Genomic DNA, 24,877 nt, shown 5'->3' on the forward strand with positions numbered 1-24,877 from the left:
CTCATATCCAGCTTCTCATCCACTGTAACCCCTAGGTCCTTTTCTGCAGAACTGCTGCCTAGCCACTTGGTCCCTAATCTGTAGCAGTGCATGGGATCCTTCCATCCTAAGTGCAGGACTCTGCACTTGTCCTTGTTGAACCTCATCAGATTTTTTTTGGCCCAATCCTCTAATTTGTCTAGGTCCCTCTGTATCCTATCCCTACCCTCCAGCGTAGCTACCACTCCTCCCAGTTTAGTGTCATCTGCAAACTTGCTGAGGGTACAATCCACGCCATTGTCCAGATCATTAATGAAGATATTGAACAAAAATGGCCCCAGGACTGACCCTTGGGACCTTCCGCTTGATACTGCCTGCCAACTAGACTTGGAGCCATTGATCACTACACTTTGAGCCCGATGATCTAGCCAACTTTCTATCCACCTTATAGTCCATTCATCTAGCCCATACTTCTTTTACTTGCTGGAAAGAATACTGTGAGAGACCGTATCAAAAGCTTTGCTAAAGTCAAGGAATAAAACGTCCACTGCTTTCCCCTCATCCACAGAGCCAGTTATCTCATCATAGAAGGCAATTAGGTTAGTCAGGCATGACTTGCCCTTGGCGAATCCATGCTGACTGTTCCTGATCCCTTTCCTCACCTCTAAGTGGTTCAGAATTGATTCCTTGAGGACTTGCTCCATGATTTTTCCAGGGACTGGCCTGTAGTTACCCAGATCCTCCTTCTTCCCTTTTTTAAAGATGGGCACTACATTAGCCTTTTTCCAGTCATCCGGGACTTCCCCCGATCACCATGAGTTTTCAAAGATAATGGCCAATGTCTCTCTTTATCTGCTTTCAAATAGCCATGAACACCTGTAGTACTATATCAATTATAACAGTGGTGTAAAACTAATGCAAATTATTAAACTATAAACCTGAGTAAAAGATTGATGGTTACAAACAATTGCTCATAAGTACTGAAAAGTGCTGCAATTTGATGTTCCTGAAGTGAAACGTGTCCTCAGTGAGAAGAATTTTTTTCCAAGTTAGTTTACATTCAAATCCTCTTTAATTACAAATGTTTCTTCACCAGAATCCCATATCCAAATACCGCAAAATTTGTGGAGGAGGGCTCTGAATCCAGGCAGCTTCAGCTCATCTCTGGTTCTATATTTTTGTCTGTTAGGTAAATTCCATCTGTGGATTTCATATCCAGCCTCATCTGCTCTCTAACCTCTTTTCTGATCCTTATAGCTCAGATCTAGCTATTATTATTAATTATTAGTGCTGCAGTCATGCTTAGGATCCCAAGTCATGGACCCCATTGTGCTAGGCAAACAAGTGGCTAATGATTGCTAGTTCCCAGCACACACGTACAGAATGCAGAAAGCATTATGGATTTATCACATGTCCAGTCCCTGCTCAGGTGTAAGGAGCAACTTTTTTCTTTTATGATTCTTTTACGGGGATGTGGGCACAACTTGTGGATTCTGCAAGACCTAGTACTAGTGCTAGCACTCATAGGCGCTGACTCCATGGGTGCTCTGGGGCTGGAGCACCCACGGGGGCAAATTAGTGGGTGCTCCGCACCCACCAGCAGCCAAGCTCCCCCCTCCTCGCCTCCTTCTCCCTTGCCCCCGGTGCACCGCATCCCCGCTCCTCCCCCTCCCTCCCAGTGCTTATCCCCCCCCCGCTGCCTAACAGCTGTTTGGTGGCGCTTAGGACTTTCCGGGAGGGAGAGGGAATGCGGCACGCTCGGGGAGGAGGTGGAGAAGAGGCAGGGCAGGGGCAGGGACTTGGGGGAAGAGGGTGGAAGGGGGCGGGAGGGGGGGGGGGCGGGGGCGGGCCAGGGGGGGGGTCAGGGGTGAGGGGGGTCGAGCACCCACCAGGCAGAGGGGAAGTCGGCGCATATGCAGTAGTGCTAACCTCTGCACTGAGATGTGGAGCAGCAGAGAAGAGGTGAATTTATGTCCCTGCGCCCTGTCAAACCAGTCAGCAAATCTTGCTAACCATGAAGAAGTAAACATGCTGCATCCTTTCTAGACAACCAGTCCAAGTCCTTTCAAGTCAATGGCAGTCTTTCCATTGATTTCAGAAGGATATGGATCAGGCCCTTAAGGTGACAGAATGACTGCCTGCCATGGAAACTCTTAGGGACTCTGCGTCTCCCTGAGGAACAATGCCTCTTGGATTTCTCACTTGGGTGACTCTGCAGTGCTTCAATGTAGTACTGAGGTGTAATTTAGCCATTGGTGTGCATCAAAAAATGCTATAGCAGTATTTCCAGAGGGACATATTGAAAGGCCTGCTGTATATAATTCTCATTAATGCCATCCTTTCATGCAAGAACAGTCTGGTAATTTCCTTGATAATCTTGATATTTCTGAGAGTGAATCCTTTATCAAGTACTTGCATTGTCCAGCTATCCTTGTTAAGAGCCTTATCCAAAGCCTAGTGAAGTCATTAGAAAGACTCCCACTGACTTTATCATGTTTTAGATCAGGGTGCAACTGCCTTCCAAAGAAAGGAAGATGGTCCAGTATTTAGGGCACTAGCCTGGGACCTAGGAGACCTACATTCAGTTCTCTGCTCTACCACAGAAGCCCTGTGTGACCTTGGGCACAGTTTCCTAGGTCCAGATCTACAAAGGGACTTAAGTGCCCAAAACATAGATTTAGGAACATAAGTCCCAGTTTTAGGCACCACTGTGATCCACAAAATCCATGTTCAGATCTATAGGCCAGGGGTTGGCAACCTTTCAGAAGTGGTGTGCCGAGTCTTCATTTATTCACTCTAATTTAAGGTTTCGCGTGCCAGTAATACATTTTAATGTTTTTAGAAGGTCTCTTTCTATAAGTCTATAATATATAACTAAACTATTGTTGTATGTAAAGTAAATAAGGTTTTTAAAATGTTTAGGAAGCTTCATTTAAAAGTAAATTAAAATGCAGAGCCCCCCGGACCGGTGGCCAAGACCCGGGTAGTGTGAATGCCACTGAAAATCAGCTCGTGTGCCTCCTTTGGCATGCATGCCATAGGTTGCCTACCCCTGCTATAAGCACTTAAATCCACTCAGCATGTACATTTTCACTGCAAAAGTTCACTAGTTGCCTATGTTTCTGTCTCTGAGATGTGCACTGCTGCCTCAAGTGGATGTCCGGATGTCTATCTCATGCCTAAGCCCCAACTGATCATCAAACTAGATGAGAGGTGTTCCCCCACCTACCTGGTCTGGAGGGCATGATCTGGTAAGAACGCTCAGAGCATACCTAACTGCACACAAAATGGGCAGCAGGAGGAGAACACCCTTACATCCTTTAGCCTAGGGTTTAGGGTACTCACCAATTATTTCCAAGGCACCTAAAGTTAGGCATTGCAATTCTGAGCATTGCATCTAAATCCCTTTGTAGATCCGGGTCCCTGTGCCTCAGTTCCCCATCTGTAAAATGTGGATAACAGTATTCCTTTACTTCATAGGGCTGTTGTGAGGATAACTACATTAAAAATGGTGAGGTGCCCAGATACTACACCATTAGTTGGCATAAAGGTACCTTAAGTAGAAAATAAAGTGCATGTGTCATGTCCAGGAATTGTTCTTTATCCCTGCCATTTCCATTGTCAGTCTTAAGACAAAAAAAATGTAAGTCACTCTGTTATGTTCACAACATACACACCGAGAAGTTAGATAAAAAGATAAAATACTTTTGCTGGAAGATGGTAACATAGCACTCCTTTATTTCGTAGAATTCAGAACAATAACACACAAGAACCCAAAACTAGAGAGAGACAAAGCAGGCGGTTCTCCAAAACAGAGTCAAAACTCACCCCAATTTACTCTAGGTTGTCTTTCTGCAGACAGCCTGCTACCAAGCCCTGATTGCATGCTTCCCTACAGAGCCCCTTAGCCTGCAAGCAGGACCAGGAAACCCCTCTGAAATCTGAAGTGACAGCCTACAATTTTAACACAGTTTTCTATACGCTGCATACTGAAACAATGTATCAGTATGGAAACCGAACTGAGCTTCCAGTAAATGTATGCCTTTTTTATTTTAAAGAAATCTAAATTACTATGCAATTTATTCAACCTGATCTTTTTTATGGGTGATAGTCATTCTAATTCCTCCTCCAACTGTTATTTGTGAGAATATTATCATAAATCGTGTACAGAAAACAGACTAAATTAAATAGCGGCAAAATGATACTTGACATTTTATAGAAATATGCTAAGGTGAAACATTTCCCAATTATTTGCTAAACATCCAGATTTCAAATTAAGCAGCTTTGGGTGGTAAGAGAAAGAATGACAGGTGTTTCAGAAACTAAGAGTCAGCCTTATTGGAGCAATATAATAGCTCATATGTTGTTCAAGATCACAGGTGCTCAAGCAGCGCCATACATGTGGAAGACAGGTTGGTCTAGTGGTTAGATTTCCATATATTAAAAATCCAGAAGGGACCACTGTGATCATTTAGTCTGACCTCCTGTATAACACAGGCCATAGGACTTCCCTCAATTAATTCCTGCTTGAACTAAAGTATATCTTGATTTAAAAATTGCCAGTGACTGAGAATCCAGCACAACCCTGGGTAAATTGTTCCAATCAGAGGGGTTGGATATTAGAATTTCACCCAATGCCCATTGAAATTCTCTCTGTAGCTTTTGTTAATTATTTTTCCACATTTAGTTGCTGTTCCTCTTCTTCCCTGCGTTACTGGGACAGTTGTCTCTTCAGGGCTTTAGCTAGAAGGGAGGATAGGCATTGCCTTCAATATTAATGCTTCATTTGATCAATGAGCAGAGGACTATTAGACATGGGTCACCCACGTCCCTCCTGGGAGATGGAATGCACTTGAGTCACATGAACTCTTAATTTTCTCAAGTGCAAAACTCAAGGAGGTTGTATCTTGTCCCAGGAGCAGCCTAGGTTACTAATAGACCATAGCATAGAAGCTGTTTTATGGAGAATCTACCTCCTGTTTCATCCAGTGGCACTAGAAGCTAATAGAAAACAGATCACTCTCCTTGGAAGACTATTCCAATGCCCACCCTCAGATCTAAATAGATTTGATCTACTGCTTTGTCCAGACTTGTTTTATGTTATCCTCCAATGGTGGTGAACAAAGCATTAGAATATGCACTTTCTTTCATAAACTGTAGGGAACTGTCCATGTAGTGAGGGAGCTAGTGTTGGGGGCTACTAAATGACTTGATAGGTATTTTCCATTTGTAATGTATATGCTTTCCCTAGTCTGCATTTGTAAATGTATAGAGGTGACCTTAGACCGTTGCCATTTACCAAGAGAATAATTTAAATATCATTTATTGTACTTGCAGTGATTTTCCATTCTAAGCAGCGCGGATAATGTCCCGCAGTAAACTCTGATCCAAAGCTCACTGAAGTCAATGGGAGTCTTTCCATTGACTTCAATGGGCTTTGAATAAGGCCTTAAGACCTCAATTCGGGACAGAATATAAACACATGCTTAAGTCTATCTCTATTCACCAAAGCATATGCCTAAAGCTAAGCTCATCCTTGCTTGCTTTGCTAAATAGGAAGAGTTGGCTGAATTGGAACCTAAAAGCTTTTGAAGGTGTTTGTTGTACCTTATTATGTTAACCTAAAAAGAAAGAACTCTAATATACTGAATTGCAATTTCCCCCAGTTCCCCTTTTTTCCCCCTGAAGTTTTACTTCTCTTTCTTCAAAGAAACTTTGAAGAGCAGATTTACCAAGCTAAGATTCTTCAGCATTTTATAGCACTCTTATAAGGAAAGGAAAGAAAGAAAAATGGACCTTTTGACGATGATTGAATTTTGTATCAACCTGAAGGTCATTTCTTGTCTGGCTTCAGAGCATAAAAGGATACTGGAAAATCCGTAATATTTCCGCATAATATTTTATTATTTAAGTAGGAGAAGCTCAAAAGACATAAGCACCGATGGAGAGTAATTAAACATATGTACAGCTTAGTGGAATTTCTAGCACACCTAAATATAAAGTCTCTGGCCAGCAAGGGCCTGATCCAAAACCCATGATAGACAATGTAAGTCTTTTTATTGACTTCAGTGGGCTTTGGATCGGACCTGGGTGCTATATGCAGTTTCATGTAGTGGAATATACAATTGACCAATTATCCTTTCAAACATTCTCTTAGATTGATTTGGATATGGACACAATATTCTGAATAATACAGAATTCATTTTCTTAGTGATTTTTTTAAACCTTGAATGTAGTAAGGTCAGCTCCTTTAAACAGAATTACTCACAAAAGTGATTTTCCCCCCTGAAAGACTCATATTTCAAAGTGGATAATGGTAATAGAGGAGCACACTCTTCAGTACATGTCTTGCAATTACTGAAATGATTTTGCAAGGATCTGATTTTGGAAACACTGTAGTGCAGTTATGAAACATACAAGATCTATTAGATGTTGGATTTCCTTTCCTTTTTATAAACCCCAATACCCAGGAGTGTGGCAATCTCTGTCTCATGGGTACTGCATAGATTTTAATGTTCTCCACAACGTTTCTAGCCATAGGCACTGCACTATTGAAGATATTTTGAATGAGATTCATCCCTGTGCAGCCTTGGCGACTTGCACTGGGACAGAGGATAGGCAGCTTTCACCTCCCTTATTCAGAGGCTGATGGCAGTCTGCACACGCCCCTGTGCAGGATAAAGCAGGCTTAAACTGGTTTCAAAGGGCTGTAGTTTTTGCTACGCAGTGTTAGCTGGTGCAAAGGCATGTTATCGCCTCACTCTCGGGGTTACCGCCATCCCAGTTAGCCTCTAAACCTGATTCAGAACAAACTCTGTGTGATCTCTTCAAGAGCTGTGGATACAGACTGCATGTAAGGGACATTCTTGGGTAAGCCATAGATGGGACAGCTGGGGGAAGGACGTGTTGTGGGCAGTGGCATTCCTAAGTGTGCGGAAAGGGCTATAGGACAGGTACGAATCTGGCCCTTTGTTTCTACCAAAGTTCAATTTCCATTTTATTTATTTATATTTTAAATTAAGGATGATCGGGGCCCAGAAGGTGGACTAGCCAGAGAGACAGTTTAGATAGAAAGTCTTACCTGTGTAGGAAAACCCCAACTCCTTCTGAGTGCTAGTTAATGGGGTTTTTGTTCAAACTTCAAAAAAAAGCCTTGGTTTGTTCTCTGTTTGTCATTTGGGTGAAGTAGGTGAAAAATGTCACAAATGGGACAAGTTGGATTCACCCAAGAGTTCTGAAGGAACTCATATATGAAATTGCAGAACCACTAACTGTTTTATGTCAACTCTCACTGAAATCAGCCTCTGTACCAGATGACTGGAAGGTAGCTATTGTAATGCCAATTTTTAAAAAGAGCTCCAGAAGGGATCTTGGCAATAAGTTGCTGAGCCTTAATTGAGTACCAGGAAAATTGGTTGAAACTGTAGTAAAGAACAGAATTGTCAGACACATCGATAAACAAGATTTTGTGGAGAAGAATCAAGATTTTGTGAGGAAGTGTTGCAAAGTCATGCCTCACCAATCTATTAGCATTCTTTGAGGGAGACAACAAGCAAGTGGAAGAGGATGACCCAATTGATATAGTGTACTTGGATTTTCAGAAAGCCTTTGACAAGGTCCCTCATCATAGGCTCTCAAGGAAATCTAGTAGGCATGAAATAAGAGGACAGGTTACTAGCTGAAAGACAGTAAAAAAAGGGTAGGAATAAATGGTCAGTTTTCACAATGAAGAGAGGAGAACAGCGGAGTACCACAAGGATCTGTACTAGGACCTGTGCTGTTCAACATCTTCATAAATTATCTAGCAAAGATGGTGTACAGTGAAGTGGAAAAGTTTGTAGATGATACACAATTATTCAAAATAGTTAAATCCAAAGCACACTTTGAGGAGTTACACAGGGGTCTCACAAAACTGGGTGATTGGGCAACAACACGTCAGATGATATTCAACATTTATAACTGAAAGTAATGCACACTGGGAAAAATAATTCCAACTATACATATACAGTGATGTGTTCTAAATGAGCTGTTACCACCCAAGAAAGATATCTTGGAGACATCAGGGATAGTTAACAGAAAACTTCTGCTCAATGCAGTCAAAAAGCCTAACTGTGTCAGGAACTAATAGGAAAGTGAGAGAAAATAAGACAGAAAATATCATAATGCCACTACATAAATCACCTTGAATACTGTGTCTAGTTCTGGTCACCTCATAGAATATCAGAGTTGGACAGGACTTCATCTAGTCCAACCCCCCACTTAAAGCAGGATCAATCCCCAGACAGATTTTTGCCCTAGATGGTCCCCTCAAAGATTGAACTCACAACCCTAGGCTTAGCATGCCAATGCTCAAACCACTGAGCTATCCCTCCTCCTCATATGGCAAAATGTTTATAATGGAATTGAAAAAGGTTCAGAGAAGGACAGCCTGGATGATCAAGGGTACAGCATGGTTTCCTGTTGGGGAGATAATAAAAAGATTAGGGCTGTTCAGCTTAGAAAACAGATTACTATGGGGGGATATGATGGAGGTCTATAAAATCATAAATGGTGTAGAAACAGTGAATAAAAAGAGAAATGTTATGTACACAATGCAAAACTAGGGGTCACTCAATGAAATTAGTAGGCAACAAGTTTAGTACAAATAAAAGGAAGTACTTTTTCACACAACACACAGCTAACTTGTGGAACTCATTTCCACAGGATGGTGTGATAACCAAAAGTATAACTGGGTTGAAAAAGAACTGGGTAAGTTCATGGAGGATAGGTCTATGGATGGCTATTAGCCAATATGGCCAGGAATGCAACCCCATGCTAGAGGTGACTCTAAAACTATGACTACCAGAAGCCAGGAGTGGAAGACGGGGGTGGATCACTCCATAATTGCTCTGTTCTGTACACTCCTGCTGTTAGCTATGGTATTGCCCATTGTCAGAGAGAGGATACTGGGGAAGGTGGACCATGGTCAGACCCAGTATGGCAGCTCTTATGTTCTTAAATGGAAAGAGAATGAGCAGGGAAAGGAATATAGTTGGTAGGATGAAAGTGACAAAGGGGATGGAGTGTATTTTACCTTGTTAGGCTCGTTCTGCTCTGAAAAGAAAAGGCATTTTTCTGCTTACGATTTAGAAGTTGTTTCATATTCCAGTGGTGGAGGCAATAACAAAAATAAAAATAAAAATTCTGTTTTTGAAAATTCCAGTCGTTTTATGGAATGCATCTATTGGGCTATTAATGAAGCTATGCCCATTTATACTAGCTGAGGATCTGGATCAATGAGTGAATTCTCCTCTCCTCCCTGAACACGTGTAAGACACATTGTAGCTCCAGTTAGTTTGCTAAAGGCATCCCCATAGGAGTTCTATAAAATGGAGATATCTGTGAATGGGGGAAAATGTGGCTACAGAACACTCTGAAATGTATTTGGATGAAAATAAGCAGTGATTTCAAATTTCAACAGTGACATGACAGTGGGCATGCTGTGTAAGGCAAAGGGTCAATGCACAGGACAGTCAAATGTTTGTTATTGACTCCACCACTGGAATATGAAACAACTTCTAAATCGTAAGCAGAAAAATGCCTTTTCTTTTCAGAGCAGAACAAACCTAACAAGGTTTATCTGTGTAATCTGAATTTACTGGAGCAGATGGAAGCCAGTAAAAAAACAACACATGGGGTTTGGTGACAATCTAGGAGCAGACGAATGCATGGATGAGGCTCAGCTATCCCTGTATGTATGTTCAGATTTGACACATCTGTGTTTCATGATATTGACTGGTGTTGCACTAGATGATTCAACTTCTTGTTTTTAGGAAAGTAATTTGTTCAGCTCAATTATTATAGTCAGCCACTAGACAGTTTAAAATTACATTTCATCTGCCTGTTATGCAAAGTTCTCACTTTGGTTGTCTCTTTGATTGTTTCACTTCGTCTTTCAGAAAATAACATAAAAGGCACCAGACTGTTCATCCATCAGAACCTCTGGGCCTGATCCTGAGAGATATTCTGACCTAAATGAAGTGCAAATTGGATAGCCACTCTCAAAGAAGAAGTATGGTCTTGGGGTTAAGTCATTGGCCAGGGACTTGGGAAACCTAGGTTTGATTTCTTGATCTGATACAGCCTGCTTGTATGAACTGAGGGTGAGATTTTCTTAAGAACTCAACGTTGGCTTAACTCTGCTCCCAATGACTTAACAGAACTACCTTGACATTTGGAAAATCTCACCCTGTATCTCTATGTGCCTCATTTCCCCATTTATGAAATGGAGATAATGATAATATGGGGATCCTGATCTCAGAGAGTCGTTGTGAAAATTGATTCATTAGTGTTGGTGACATGCTCAGGTACCACAGTACCTGAGCTATCGAGGCACCTACGCAGATTTACAGGTTGGAAATGTTTATTTTAATTATGCACATGGTTTTAAAATGGAGAAGATCCTTTTTTTGAAAAACAACAAAAAGCTGTCAGTCAGTGTTACGGGTATGTGTCTTGCTGGAAGTGTCAGGACAGAATTTAATTTGTTTCACACCATTCTCCTCCCTTAGAGCAATTACTTTTTATTATTGTTCAGATAATTTAACTCTGCCAGCGCATGTCATTTTCATCCATCATAAGAGAATGGAGATATGGAACAGAAGTGCCAGAATTGTCATATTCCATTTGTGCTCTGCTCCCTAGAGTAAGTAATTGGGCCTAATCCAAAGGGGAAGAAACATCATAAACTATGAACTGTTTGTTGTCATATGATGAATCTTTCATGCCCTTGGATCATTGACCATGATGAAGGAAGTGGAATATATCAAGAAATCAATCAGGACAACCTCCAACGAAAGTGAGTAGTGGCACAGAAGATAGAGTGATGCTGGTGTCAAAAGGTATGACTGTGCCCCACGAAGCACTGACTCATCTTTCACTGAGTCCTCTAAATATAGTGACACCATTTTGAAGCTGCTGAATACACTTGCTTTAGTGATACTATGAATATCAAGTAGAATTCTCTGACAGAGCAAGAGCAAAAAACAGCTCAGCATCTTGTCAGTTAGCTCCAATCCAACCATCTTTTTAGGAAGCTAGGATATTATGTGGTTAAAAATGTCTCATCTTGAGAAGAAATACGATCTGCTATGGTGTGTTTCAACTAAAAGCATTCTCTAACACTAACAAAAAGGTTTTGGGAAGATTTCTTCCACAGAGATTCATGGTTCTTAGATACAACGGCGATAGGGAAATTTAAAATGCTGGTAGATTCACTCTTTTATCATGTGCAAAAATTAAGATGAAGGGTCTGGTTTGAAAAATGAATGATAAATACAGAGTATCAAATGATGACCTGTGTTATATTACTGCCTGACTTGACTGCAACTGGTCTGAAACAAAGGTGAGGGTAGGAAAGGATCCAACACTTCTTGCATTTTTGGTGGCTGCCATCTGGGCCAGCACTGGGGATTGAATTAGGGACCTTCAGAACTAAAAACCATGAGTTTTCTACATCTTGAGCTAAAAAGGCAGGCTCTGTAGGTAAGGGGCTATAGCAGACTCTCATCCTCTGTGAATGAGGCACAGAGCTTGTGTCACAGAGGATCGACTCACAGCTAGTAGCGTAGCAGCCTGACCATCCAGGGGATTAGCTTGCCCAGGTGCTGTCCTCCTCTGGCACTGTCCCTACCCATCATTTCTCACCCTGCTGGCCCCTCTCGCTCCAGGAACCACAGCCTCCTCTTTGTGACTCAGCCCTCTAGGCTGGTCACTATGTGGGTCCCCCTTCTGGGGCTATCAAAGTTCTGCTATACAAAATAGTAGTTTTCCCTTCACTGTTCTGACCATGCCACTCCTCCAGTTGCTGGTAGGGGAACCCAGACCCACCTTCTACTCCAGATTCCAACCAGGGACCCTATCTCTAGGAACAGTAGCCTGCTCATTCCCATACCATGTTGCTCTTTCCCTGGACTCCTTCCTGCTTCACAGCTATACCTTCTGGCTCCCCTTCCCCCTCTAAGTTTGCCAGCTCAACCACCCTCCTCTCAGAGTGACAGCAAACTACTCTCCTGCAGCCCCCATCTGTTTCCCACTCCCTGACTTTATACTTGCCCTGCTTATTCCTTCTCAGGTGGGTATTGACAGCAATTAGGTCTCAGCCCTCCCTGGCTTTCCTCCTGGTGTAGCCTATAGATTAATTAGGCCTAATTTACCTTCTCCGGGCCACTGTGGGGAGTACACCCAATCCCAGCTGGACATATAATACACTCATAAGTGGGTTACATGGTATTCAGCTTTTTTAATAGAAGGAAAGAATTAAAATGTAAACAAATGGCTTAATATGTTTGATATTCTGAATGGAAATGATACAGCTCTCTCTCTTGATTGGTACACACTGAATTCATTTAGGCCTGTGTTCTCCACAGTCCATTACCCTGAGATGGTTATCTTCACCCACAGAAAGGAGGGGTTCCAGTTCTGCTGCATGCTTATCTGAACCCTGTGGAGTATGTCTTTGCAGGTAGTTGGGGGGCTCTCCATGTTTTGGTACTCTGTTTCTACTGAAGTTGGTTGGAAAAAGCTGGGCGGGGGAAAATGTGTGAAAACACTGTCTACATTTTTTTCCCATTTTTTCACTGAAATTTTAAGAGTTTCCAATTTTACATTTAAATTTTGAAAATGGTTAAAAAATGGCCACCACTTTTTAGTTGGTTTAAAAATGGGGGAAAACATATGCAAAATCAAGCTGAAATTCCCACATTCCCCCTTTTTAAAAAGTGACTTGATCACAGTCTACAAGTAGTTATATGATGAAGAGGTTTGTTACAGTAGACAGCTCTTTAATCTAGCGGGGGTGGGGAGGTGGGGAAAGGTATAACAAGATTTAGTGGCTGGAAACTGTAGACCAATTCAGACTAGAAATAAACCATCAATTTTGTAACGGTGGAGGTAATTAACCATTGGAACAACTTATCTAAGGTTGTGGTGGATTTCCCATAACTTTACATAGTATTTTCCATCTGTAGACCCCAAAGCACTTTACAAAGGAGGACATGTATCATTGTTCCCATTTTTGTAGATGGGGAAACACAGGTTGTGTAGGGGGATAGTCCCCCACTCCTGCCTGGAAGGGCTTAAAACAGCCCTGGCAGAGGGCTGCAGCTCTAAAAGCTAGGCTGATTGGGGAAGCAGCCACAGCTGGGCCATGCCCCAATCAGGCCACAGCTGGCCTGTATAAAAAGGCTGGGAGCCAAGGGCTCAACAGTCTCTCTCTGTCTTCAGAGGGAGAAGGGCCTGGCTGCAGTGAGTCAGAGACTGAGTACCTAAGTGGAGTAGGGCTGGGGGACAGGCTGGGGCGCTCCAGCCTAGAAAGCCCCAGGCTGCGGCCTAGTAGGAGGCTAAGGGGTATTGGGGGTTGCAGAGGGCAGCCCAGGGGTAGGCCAAGGTAGCAGGTCCAAACCCAATCTTGCTTGGGATGAGTGGCCTATACTGCAATCTGCCCCAGGGAGCGGGGGCTAGTTGGTGACTGGCAGTGGCCTTATTCTGAGGTGAGGTAGGGAGAGTGGGTGGGGGTTCCCTGAGGAGGGGAGACCCTAGTACTGAGGGGTGTACTGCCAGGGGGCAGCACCCCAGATAAAAGGGCACTGGGGTCCGGGAGGGACATGGGGTCCGGAGGACAGGTGGACCACCGGCCTGCAGGGGGCGCTCTGGATGCTGGAAGAGCTAATTCCCGGCAGTAACCAGCAGGAGGTGCTGCAGGGGTGAGTCCGCCCCTCTACAGGTACAGAGAAGTGAAGTGACTTGTTCATGGTCACACAACAGGGCAATGGCAGACCGAGGTATAAAATCAAACATCCTCATTCCCTGTCATGTCCTTTCTACACTAGACCACGCTGCCTCTCAGAGGTGACAATACAAACATGACGTGGAAGACGTGAGCTGGGAAAGGGGCACAGGCTTTATGCTCTAAAAACAAAGGAGAGCTCCAGATTCGGCAGTCAGTGTCAGACTGGCCCTATTCCTCTCTGCTCAAGAATAGGAGAGGTTATAGAGGAAAGGTTAATGTAGAGATTCCTATCTGCATATGCATCATTCTTTCAATGGCATTCAGCTTTCCTCCTGCATATACTTCAGTTGCTAGCTCAGTGGTACATATAAATCCAACTGTAACACTTCATGCAGCGAGAGCAATTTCAATGTTTTATATTTAAAAGTAAACAAAGAGGCCATTAATCATACTGATTTATACATTCCAATAGAAATTGGAAATGAAATCCGCAGTGTGAGATATGAGGGTGCAGTTTGAGGGTTAGGTTTCCCAAACTTTTGATGTCATACAGACACCTGGAAAAAGAGTGAGTGCATGTGTACACACAGATGTTGACACTATGAATGGACAGACAAATTCTAACCACACACAGAAGGATGCACAGAACGGTCGAAACCAGTGCAAATATATGAGGTTATAGGTACAGCGTGTATGCATGGGAATTTCTGCACTGCACTAAACCAGACAGAGTAGTGGCTATTGTGTGTTTATGATTGTTAAAGAAAAGGACAGAGAGAGATCCTCAGCTGGTGTAAATCAGCGTAGATGCATGGTCCGTGGAGCTTCATTTGACATTCACATCAGCTAAGCATGTGACCTGGAATGTTGACACTGGCTAGTGGCTCTCATAAAAGGACTGTGCTGATAATCTCTGAATGCCTCTCAATGCGAAATTGGCCACTCAGAGTTTCACAGCAGACCTAAAGAGCTTCCAAGAATCCTGATCAGAACAAGACTGTCCCAGATTTTGCAAACACCACCTGGGCATTGATAGTCCAGGCCAGCATCCTGGAGCTGTGACAGCTGCTTCCTGGAGGTAGTTTTGCTGCATTGTCAGGCTCCTGCTACTGGGGTCTGTCCTGGGCAACAGAAAGGTTTTCTTTCAAGACTGCTTCTGACCCTGACCCTGCTTCAGCTGCACTAGCACTGTGACTAACGATCTGCATATGTGGATGAGACTGGCTCAGAGGAATCAAGCTAATGCCTAATGCCAGAACTGTCTGCTCCCTGACTTTAATGGGGGTGGGTGAGATCCAAACACACTACCAAATACTATGTTGGGGCAATCTCTAATACTGAGATTTAAAGCTGTGGTGCAGATAGGAGTGAGGCATTGGGCCCCTAGAATCACCCCAAAGGCAGCTATGTTGGGCAGGCTGCTCTATCTGCTTCCTTCCAGGAGGGGTGCATGTAAAGGTTCTAATCCCCCTGGAGCTGCAGAGACTCCAGAAGCAGATGGGACAGAGAGGAGAGGGGATATGGAACCAGGAGTGACAGGATGGGGGCGCTGGGGCCATGTGAAAAAGGCACGCTGCCAGCTTCCTCTTGTGGGGGAAACCTGTAAGGATCCCTTCACTGCCCCAGCAGAGACTGACATCACTGGGACTAGGCCTTTCCCTGACTTTAATTAGTGACATCATCATCACTTGGACATGGGACTACATGACACTTCTCAGTAGAAAGACTCTCCCAATCACTTCACTTGGCTTTGGACCAGGCCTTAAACCCCCAAACTTCTGTATGAGGAAGCACTGGGCTCAGCGTAAAGCAGGGGATGAAATCTCTGGAGCCAGTCTCTTCTTTGGTCATTCCAAAACCCTGGTCAGCAACCTGGAATAAATGTCCTCAGGTTATTACAGCATTCCCAGTGTATTCACCCACCCACCCATCCACTCAATGGTTTTCTGATCAAATTTTCTCCTTTTGATTAAAGCCTCATTTTTCTGTCTTCCAGCTCTGCAAACCCAGCCTAGCAGCTGAAAATTGAGCTGTGCTCTTTCTGCTCCAATGTTAAGGGCAAACAAAGATTCCGTAATCAGTAGTTAGCTTCCAGTTTTCTTTGTGATGCATGAGGCAGAGCTTGCTTTTTCCATATATCTCTGGCAGTTACACATTCCGACTCTGCTGTGCTGAGCTGACACTTATCACCGAGCAAAACAGACATGACTCAGAAGCCACAGAGGGAACAATAAGTCCCACTCTATCTATAGTTAACCCGGTCCATGACTGAGGCTCCTACGCGTGATGATAATGCAAATAATATTAGTCACAAAGCTATCACTTACTACCATGTGTGTGATTTTTAAAAATCTAAAAGGAATATACAGAAAGTTTAGAGTAAGAATGGAAAAATGCCTAGTACACAATTATTTACAAATCAAAGCCCTTCAACCCCCCCCCCCATATTTTTAATAACAATATTTTTTATTAACAAGCACTACACTTAAAAGTAGTTTATGAGAAACATAAAAGGGAATAATAGTGTGGGCTGCATACATCCCCCCAACACAAATAGGTGCTATTTTACCTCTACCACAGCCCTCATGAATTCTTCCATAGTAAAAGTAAAGTCCATGCAAAGGAAGGGGCTTGGGGGTGGGGAGAGAAACAAGTGCAAATAATTCCATTGTGAAGCACTTTCTAGTTTTTCATCAACAGTTTATGCACTAGATTCAAAATGAATTATTCATGAGATTTTGTCCATTGCATTGAACCTGAACCAAGCTTTGATGAACACTGCGAATCCTTTCGGGAATGTTCCAGCAGCATTTCTGCCGTTATGTATTCTGTTTTGCCTGGGTCATTATCGGAGCAGTCTTGGCGTCATAGCAAAGACCACGATAATCTAACCTAATTTCTCTCCCGCTCTCAGGCACACATCATACTATTTATTCTGCATATATTCATGGCATAGATATGAAAGGCTTCCCTTTGGGTCCCAGTGCTGTAAGTGCTGAGTGCCCTCAGCTTCATTAACTTCATTGGGAATTGAGGGTGCTCAAAACCAGACAGGAAGTGGTTAGAACCTCACAGAATAAGGTGCCAATGCAGGATCCCTAATTCTTCTGTTTTCTACCTAATTCTAGAACAAGGGGCAAGACGCTCTGCTCATGCAAACTGGCATAATTCCATTGACTTCAGTGTAACTATGCTCCTTTACATCAGCTAAGGATAAATCAAGTAACTACTTGATTAAGAAATGTAAACGACTGAGATTCGTCCAGCAGGGACAGTGATGCGTTAGAAATAAACACTCCGATATCGCAAATTGATTTGATCCAAAGTCCTTTTCAGGCGGATGACATTGAGGAATGAAAGGCATTCAATCACCAAATATTCTGTTCCTTTCATATATTGTCACTGTCAATCAGTGGAAAGTGGTTATCTCAATGGGTTTGGCAGTGTCTTCAATAATTCATCCTTGACTAACATGTCAAGGCTTTAACAACTAGTTTTCAATAAACAGGTGAAAATGTGCTTTACTTATTTTACATTTAAATAATTTTTACTTGACTATATCTTAGGGAAATGTTGTTTTTTTTCTCCAATGGTTATAGTCCCTGGCAATTTATTTTTATAGCTCTCCTTACAGCCATCTCTCCCCCTTTTTAATAGGAGTAGGTTGATGTTACTTCAGTGCATATTTAAATAAATGATCAGAAAAAGGAGAGTGAGTGTATCTGCTGGATCACTTACAAGGAAGGTTAGGAGAAGAAGAGAGACAGCTGCACATTTTTACTTTGCTTCTTGGTACTTTGCTTCTTTGGGCTGGGAATAAATGGAGCCTGATTGTATTTTCAGGCACTGCGGGGGGGGGAGATATATCCAAGTAGTGATATGATGCATTATTCTATTTGCACTCAGGATTTGATCCTTCAAAGCACAGAGACATTCCCATTGACTTTGAAAGGCACTTGGTCCTACTCAGAGTTGGTCCCTAAATGCTCCCACACCCCACTTTTGGAGGCAGGTGGGGGATACACAGCAAAGTGAATCACTGTTCTCTCTGGCACTGCATTTATATAAGCTGGCATCACTGCTAGAGGCTGGGTGAGTTTGTTCCAAAGCACTGGCAGGGTTGGAAGAAAAGGATTGACCTAGAAAGGTTCGTGATTCATTTGCTAATAGTGGCAGAGTGACTCTTACTTCTTACCGTCAACTTTGAGCCAGTGGACAAAGGCTACTGGGAAGCCAACCCACTGGGAGCGAAATATAGAGGGGTGAGTTCTGGCAGCTTAGGACAGGTGTCACAAGCGTGCAGCCTTCAGGAAGGGGAGTGGTGCAGCTAGCATTGACGGGGGTAGATGTTGTAAGAACAGAAAGCAGAGGCCCATTAATCTTGTTGTGGGATCTGAGTAATTCTCACTGTCTTAAACTCTCTCTCACCATACTCTTCTTACCTTATCCCCCTCCAACGTCTGTTTTTATTATTCTCTCTCATTTGTGTCCTTTATATATTCCAGCATCTATTCATCTACTGTTGTGCTCTCAATTTTAGGATTAATCCTCTTCCCGCCTTGTTTAGTTCTCTTAATAAATCCTGCTCTCCCACTTCCTTGCATATCCCAATTCAGAGAGACCGTGTGCAAGCAAACGCAGAATAGCCAATGGTTAGTGAGTTTACCTGCGATGTGGGAGACTGAGATGCAAGTCGCAGCTCCAACTCTGACAGAGTAAGGACTAAAACCTAGGTCCTCTACATCTTCAGCAAGATGAGCTGTTGACTAAAACCACTGAGCTATTGACTATTCTCAAAGGGCTCTTCCATCCATGTTTTATCACGGGAAGAACTGGAAGGCTTTGGTTTCATTCCAATGAAGAATGAAAGCAACTTGTGAAACCCGCACAATTTTACATGAAACAGAATTGTTGTTTTCCGTCTAGTCCCAATTTTGACCTCTCATCTCCTCCTCCGCCACCTCCTCCAGAGATGAGGCAGAATACCCACTACACAGGGGATTGTTTAGACAGAGAATTGTATTTAGTCACATAGAAACTGACTTTACATTTGCTTTTTAGCTATCCTGAGCACAGATAGATAGCAAAGAAGTCACGTTTCTGTTAAAGCAATTCAGCAAAGGGATTAAGCTCTAGGTTTCTGTGACCCAGGTGCTCAGCTGGTTTAAGGCACCATAACTCCATCTAAGTCAATATGGCTATGTTGATTTACAGCAGTGAGCATTTTGAGTTAAAAATCTGCAGCTCCGGTGTATTGTTTTGCAGACAGTTAAGGAAAGTTGCAGTCAAGATATTGTAGATTTTGGCCATTGGCATGAGCTAAGCATATTCCACTCAAGGGGTATCCAGATTCCATGGCAGCAACAAGAAGCCTTCAAAGAATCCAGAGATCTCATGAGGAAGTATGAAACATTGTAAATAACCCTTTTTAAAATGAAAGTATTTCACTGTGCACCATTCCACGTAACCCAAGACTGAGGTTCCAATCAGTTCTTTTGTGCTGCACAAAGCAAACAAACTGTGTGAATGGGCTTGTCTATATTATAAAGCTTTATTGTGTTTGAACACAAATTGTTCTCATCTAACTCAAGTTAGATGACACAATATCAAGCATGACCTTGTAGGTCAGTGTAGGCGGGGAGGAAACACATGCAGCATCATGCCAACAGATCATGATTAAATTCTGCTGTGATCAAAAACTTGACTGGGATGCGGGGGGAGGGGAATCCAATGAATATTGATTAAAGTTTTCAAATTTAAATTTGGTTCCCCCTTTTTTCTTTACATTCTGTAAATAGTCAAGTTAATGATCTTTACTAGTGTGAACACATGGGGAATGTGAGTTATATTTTTTGCAGAAAATTGGGTTGCCCGTAGTATGGTGCAAACACCACAATACCAATTGAACAATTATTGGAATAGAGAGACAAGGTGGGGGAAGTAATATCATTTATTGGACCAACTTCTGTTGGTGAGAGAGACGAGCTTTTAAGCCACACAAAGCTCGTCTTCTGGTCTAGGAAAGGTACTCCCAAGTATCACAGCAAAATGCAGGGTGGTACAGATTCTTTAGCATAAGTAGTTAGTACATATTCCATGGGACCATTCAGAGTAGTGTGGGCCGTTAACACCTCTGCAGTCATAGGATAAAAAGAGGAGGTTAGTGGGTTACCGATTGTTGTAATAATCCAAACATTTAGTGTCTCTGTTTAGTCCATGACTTTTAGTGTCTAGCAGAGTTATGAATTTAAGTTCCCAGGCTCATCTTTTGAAAGTGTTGTGCAGGTTTCCTTTGAGAATGTGAACTGATAGGTCAAGTATCAGGATATAGAGTGATCAAATTCACCTTGCATTTAGCTGTGACGTTCGGAGTCCCTTTCTCAGACATGAAGAGCAGCTCTGTGTGGCTCGAAGACTCATTTCCCTATCAACAGAAGTTAATCCAATAAAAGATATTACCTCACCAACCTTGTCTCTCTAATATCCTGGGACAGACACAGCTACAGCTACACTGCATACAATACTGGGAATACTCTTTCATTGAATTACAGCTTCCGCCTATGTGCATTTATATGGGAGGAGGCAGGCAAGCAAGGCGACTTTGACATGAAATATTTGAGCCTGCTCCTCAGCTGACATCAATAGGTCTCACTCCATTGGGATCTGACCCACTGTCAGGTACGTGGCGAGTAAACTGCAGCAGGGTGGCTTCCCGAGTCGGTGAGTGCTACACAACTAAGCCCCCGCATAGTGCTTTCAATGCAGGCAGAACAAGTCAGTAGAACTGTGTGAGTCTGATGACTTCCCTTGCTTCTCTTTATACAGGAAAAACAAAATAAAAGCTTGCAGGCTTAGAGGGAATTTAATTAAAGTCAGTGGAGAAATTAAAAGTGGAAAAGGATAAGGGAAGTGAAAGGGAAAGCATAGAAGGAGAGTAGATGAAAGCAGCAGAAAAACAAACAAACAAAACACAGATTCTTGTGTTTGTGCTTTGAAGGGTCTCTAATGAATTCCCCTCTTCGTCCTAACTACAGCAGTTATTATGTGCCCTGAACTGCAGATGGCTTGGCTCAGCAGCAGGGATGGGTTAGAATGGAAAATGCAGCCCCTGTGGCTGCCTCACAGATGGTGTACAGCAAAGGGACGGGCAGTGCCCAATCATTGTCGTGCAGCCCTGTTTATTTCCTTATTTCAGAGTTTACTTGGGACCAGCAGGACAGAAATGCTTCCATATGGAGGCTTTTGTAGCTAGACTGCTTTTGTTGTGTAAACAATTCAACAGTCAAAAGGGTTCCTTTCCTTCCTAAGAACCAATTAGAAGTGAAAAGAAAACTAGCAACATAGTCCCCATCTACAGTAGTGACTGGAAAACCTCTTTGAATTAGTCTGCAGGTGAAAACCAGATATGTTCATGTAACCACTGGTGACTTAGGCCTGGTCTACACTAGGACTTTAATTCGGATTTAGCTGCCTTAATCCGAATTAACCCTTCACCCGTCCACACTACAGAGCCAGTTAATTCGAATTAAAGGGCCCTTTAAATCGATTTCTGTACTCCACCTCGACGAACGGAGTAGAGCCTAAATCGATTTTGTTAATTCGAATTAGGGTTAGTGTGGACGCACACCACCGAATTACTGTGTTTAAGTTAATGGGGTAGTGTGGCCGCACACCACCGAATTAATGTGGTTTAAAACCGAATTAAGGTGCTTAGTGTGGCCGCGCACAATCGAATTTATACAACCTGTTTCCCAAATTCGAATTATCTAAATTCGGATTAATCCTGTAGTGTAGACATACCCTTACATTCACATCACATCATGATTCAGCTGTCCTGAGTTTGTGTGACAGGGAGACCCTGACTCAGTGGGGCCTGGGGATGAACCAGATCCTCAATTCCAAACCCGACCATTGTCACCGTGATTGGCTGATTTTCATTTTTTCACGAGTGCCATACAGAAGCTCGATGTGCAGGATTGTGAACCAGAGACACTGAGGAAGGCACCGATCCTGCAAACATTTAGGCATGTGAGTAACGTTACACATGTGAGTCGTCCTGTTGACTTCAAGTGCCTAAGTGTGTGCAGGACTCTCCCCAGTGGCAGAGAGGAACACATGATAATTATAGAAATTAGAAACGGAAAAGCTCTTCTAGTCACCTGACCCATTCTCTTGACAGTATAGGACTGGTCTCTACAGTTCATTCTCCTCCATTCTGTTTTGCTCAGCTAAAAATGGTACCAGAGCTGGGACTTCCACCAACCTTGGGAGACTATTCCATAATCTAATCAACCTCACTCTTAGCAAATGGTTACAGATAGATACCCTACCGGCCTAGAAACCATGGGGAGTGAACTCCTTATAGATAGACTGAATGTTTATACATGCTCTTAGCTTTTATCTGAACATTTCATTCCATTACTCCTAGCCAAATGGTCATGGGTGCTTCCACCAATTCCTAGAAGCAGTTCGTCTCTTCCTTGATATTTACACCCTTGAAATATGATAGACTGTCATCTCCAATGTAGACACTGGGCCTGATTCTTGACTATGTTACACTACTTTATCCATGTGTACGTAACACAGTGGAGAATCCTGGTGTATTATTTGACCAAGCTATACAAATATGGGTCTTTTACTCATCTGGCATCATAAATGAAATTTTCTAGGCCCTTTAATAATTTTTGTTGACTTTCTCTGAACTCTCTCCAATTTGGCACCAGCTTTCAGGTATTGAAGGGACCGGGACTGCATACAGTTCTTATGATCTTATGACTTAATCATGTGCTTAAATGCTTCCCTGATTCAGGCCTTAGGTGGGCTAGTGATCAGTAGAAGAGTGAAGGCTAGGCATGGAGGATAGGCCCATCAATGGCTATTAGCGAAGATGGTCAGGGACACAACCCTCTGCTCTGGGTGTCCCTAAACCTCGGACTACCAGAAAGTGGGACTGGATGACAGGGGATGGATCACTTGAAATTGCCCTGTTCCGTTCATTCCCACCTGGCATTGGCCACTGTCAGAAGACAGGATACTGAGCTAGATGGACCATCAGTCTGACCTAGTATGGCCATTTTTATGTTATGTACTTACGTCAGGGCCGGATCCAGGCACCAGCTTACCAAGCAGGTGCTTGGGGTGGCCACTTCGGAGAGGGGCGGCACGTCCAGCTGTTCGGCGGCAATTCGGCGGATGGTCCCTCACTCCTGCTCAGAGCGAAGGACCTCCCGCCGAATTGCCACCGCAGATCGTGATCACAGCTTTTTGTTTGTTTGTTTGGCTGCTTGGGGCGGCCAAAACCCTGGAGCCGGCCCTGTCTTACTTATAGTGTTCTCAATAGCCAATTGGTATTTGACCTACAGAAATCATCCTATTAAATGTACACACAAGAGCCACAATGGAATCCTCCTCCTCTCCAGCTACTGAACGGCATGAACAGCCACAATAATGAAATATCTTTAACTCTCATCCCTGAGGCAAACAATTCTGTCCCTGATGTCTATCCAAATTCATAAAATAAATGAATGAGCCATGTGCTTCATCCTGCCGAGTGGATCACAAACATGTTACCGTTCTTTAAGTAGAAAAGAGAGGGAACATTTATTTATTAATATGTCTATTTATTAATCCAGGGATGGCTCACATTTCATTCACTATGAAACAGAGGAGTTTGTACAGCAACAGCAGCACAAAAGTAAACTCTGAACCTGTTAGTTAAAATGGCTTCTGAAACAGAGACAAAGTCAGCCACCATTAATTGCAATCTGCTAGAAGTGTACGCACTCAAAGGGCCACTGTTTTTCAAGCTAACTCATGCTGACCAGTACCCTAGTCCTTCAATTGTCTCTTTGAGATCACTGTGACCTACTTATCCTAGGAGGTAGTACTCAGTGAGAATGCAGGTGACAGAATCTCACCCTCACTTTTTAACCTCTAGAAGCCTTTGGGGGCTACATTGTGGTTTTACCAAAAGTCTAAGTAAGGGGCAATGTGTAGTTGTGCTTAACCAGGAGCAGATCAGGAACCAGATTGTGTCTAAGGCCATGTCTGCTTTATGCCAGTATAGGACTACCAGTATACTAGACCAGAAAAGCATTCTGAGTGTGGATGCAGAGTAAATTAGCAAAACTGCTTTTGCTGGTATATCTTATTCCAGCCCCACCCCAAGAGAAAGAAACTTACAACAAGACTCACCATCCCAGAGCACCCCCTTGCAGCATAGTTTGGCACGGCAGCCTTTCTGCCTCAGTTTCCCCACCATGTTCTTTGGACTATTCCAGCCACAGATATGACTTGACCCTCCGGCCAAGCCACATTAGAAAATTCAACCCCTCCCAGGGTAACAGAGTCCCTTAGATAAATTACAGCAAAAGCACAAAAGGAAAGAAATCTTTGGCCTAGCCAGGTTTGGCATCCAGCCCCCTTCCTTACAGGCAGGCCCAAGGTGCAACGGGCTGTCTCAACACCCACCAACAGGTACATGTTCTCTGGTCTGCTCAACCATCCAGTCCAGGCCCACCCTCCTACAAAGGGCTCTGGCTGGCACACTCCTCAGACAGCTGCTAGCCTTCAAGCAGGCTTCTGGCCCCCAGGTAGGAGCAGTCTGGCTGCTCTCCTCCCCAGTCAGCATCCAACTGCTGGGCTTTCCTCTTTAAGTCCAATGCTCAGCACAGGTGTTGCGGGACACAGCTTACTGAACAGGACTGACTGGCCCCAGGTCACTCATTACACGCCACCCCCCAACCTTGCCCAGCCCGAGGGCAAGCTCTATAATCTAGGAGGTCCTCTCCTGTACTCTTCAGACCTGATTTATTTATGTCTTCTGCCTCAGGGTTGTGTTGGGGTCTGTGCTTGTAGATGCTCTAGCTCCCCTTCAAGCTTACTGACCATTGAGATTAGAAGGCTCCTCTCCCTTAGAGTCTCCTGGTGCTCTTATACCAGTTGCCCCCAGGTATACTGATCGAGAGTGAGACAGTGACTACAATCCTCTGCTTCTCCATGAGGGACGGTCTGGGGTCCCACTGCACATCACGTGGCCTCAAGCTACTGCTCCCTGTCCCTTATCTCTGCCAGGGGCTCCCACAGTTCTGTCACTAGACTATACACATTAGTCCCTCTTGGAGCTGTGGG

The 24,877-nt window shown here is 43.4% G+C and overlaps 1 protein-coding gene across 1 annotated transcript in view; it reads right to left on the reverse strand.

The window, feature by feature from the left end:
• The window catches only part of RIT2 (Ras like without CAAX 2), a 257,074-nt gene that overhangs the window by 223,889 nt on the left and 8,308 nt on the right, over nt 1–24,877 (reverse strand). The window lies entirely within an intron of this gene.

Source organism: Terrapene carolina, unplaced genomic scaffold, assembly GCF_002925995.2.
Source record: "Terrapene carolina triunguis isolate 2854851 unplaced genomic scaffold, T_m_triunguis-2.0 Scaffold69, whole genome shotgun sequence".
Taxonomy (NCBI): domain Eukaryota; kingdom Metazoa; phylum Chordata; order Testudines; family Emydidae; genus Terrapene; species Terrapene triunguis.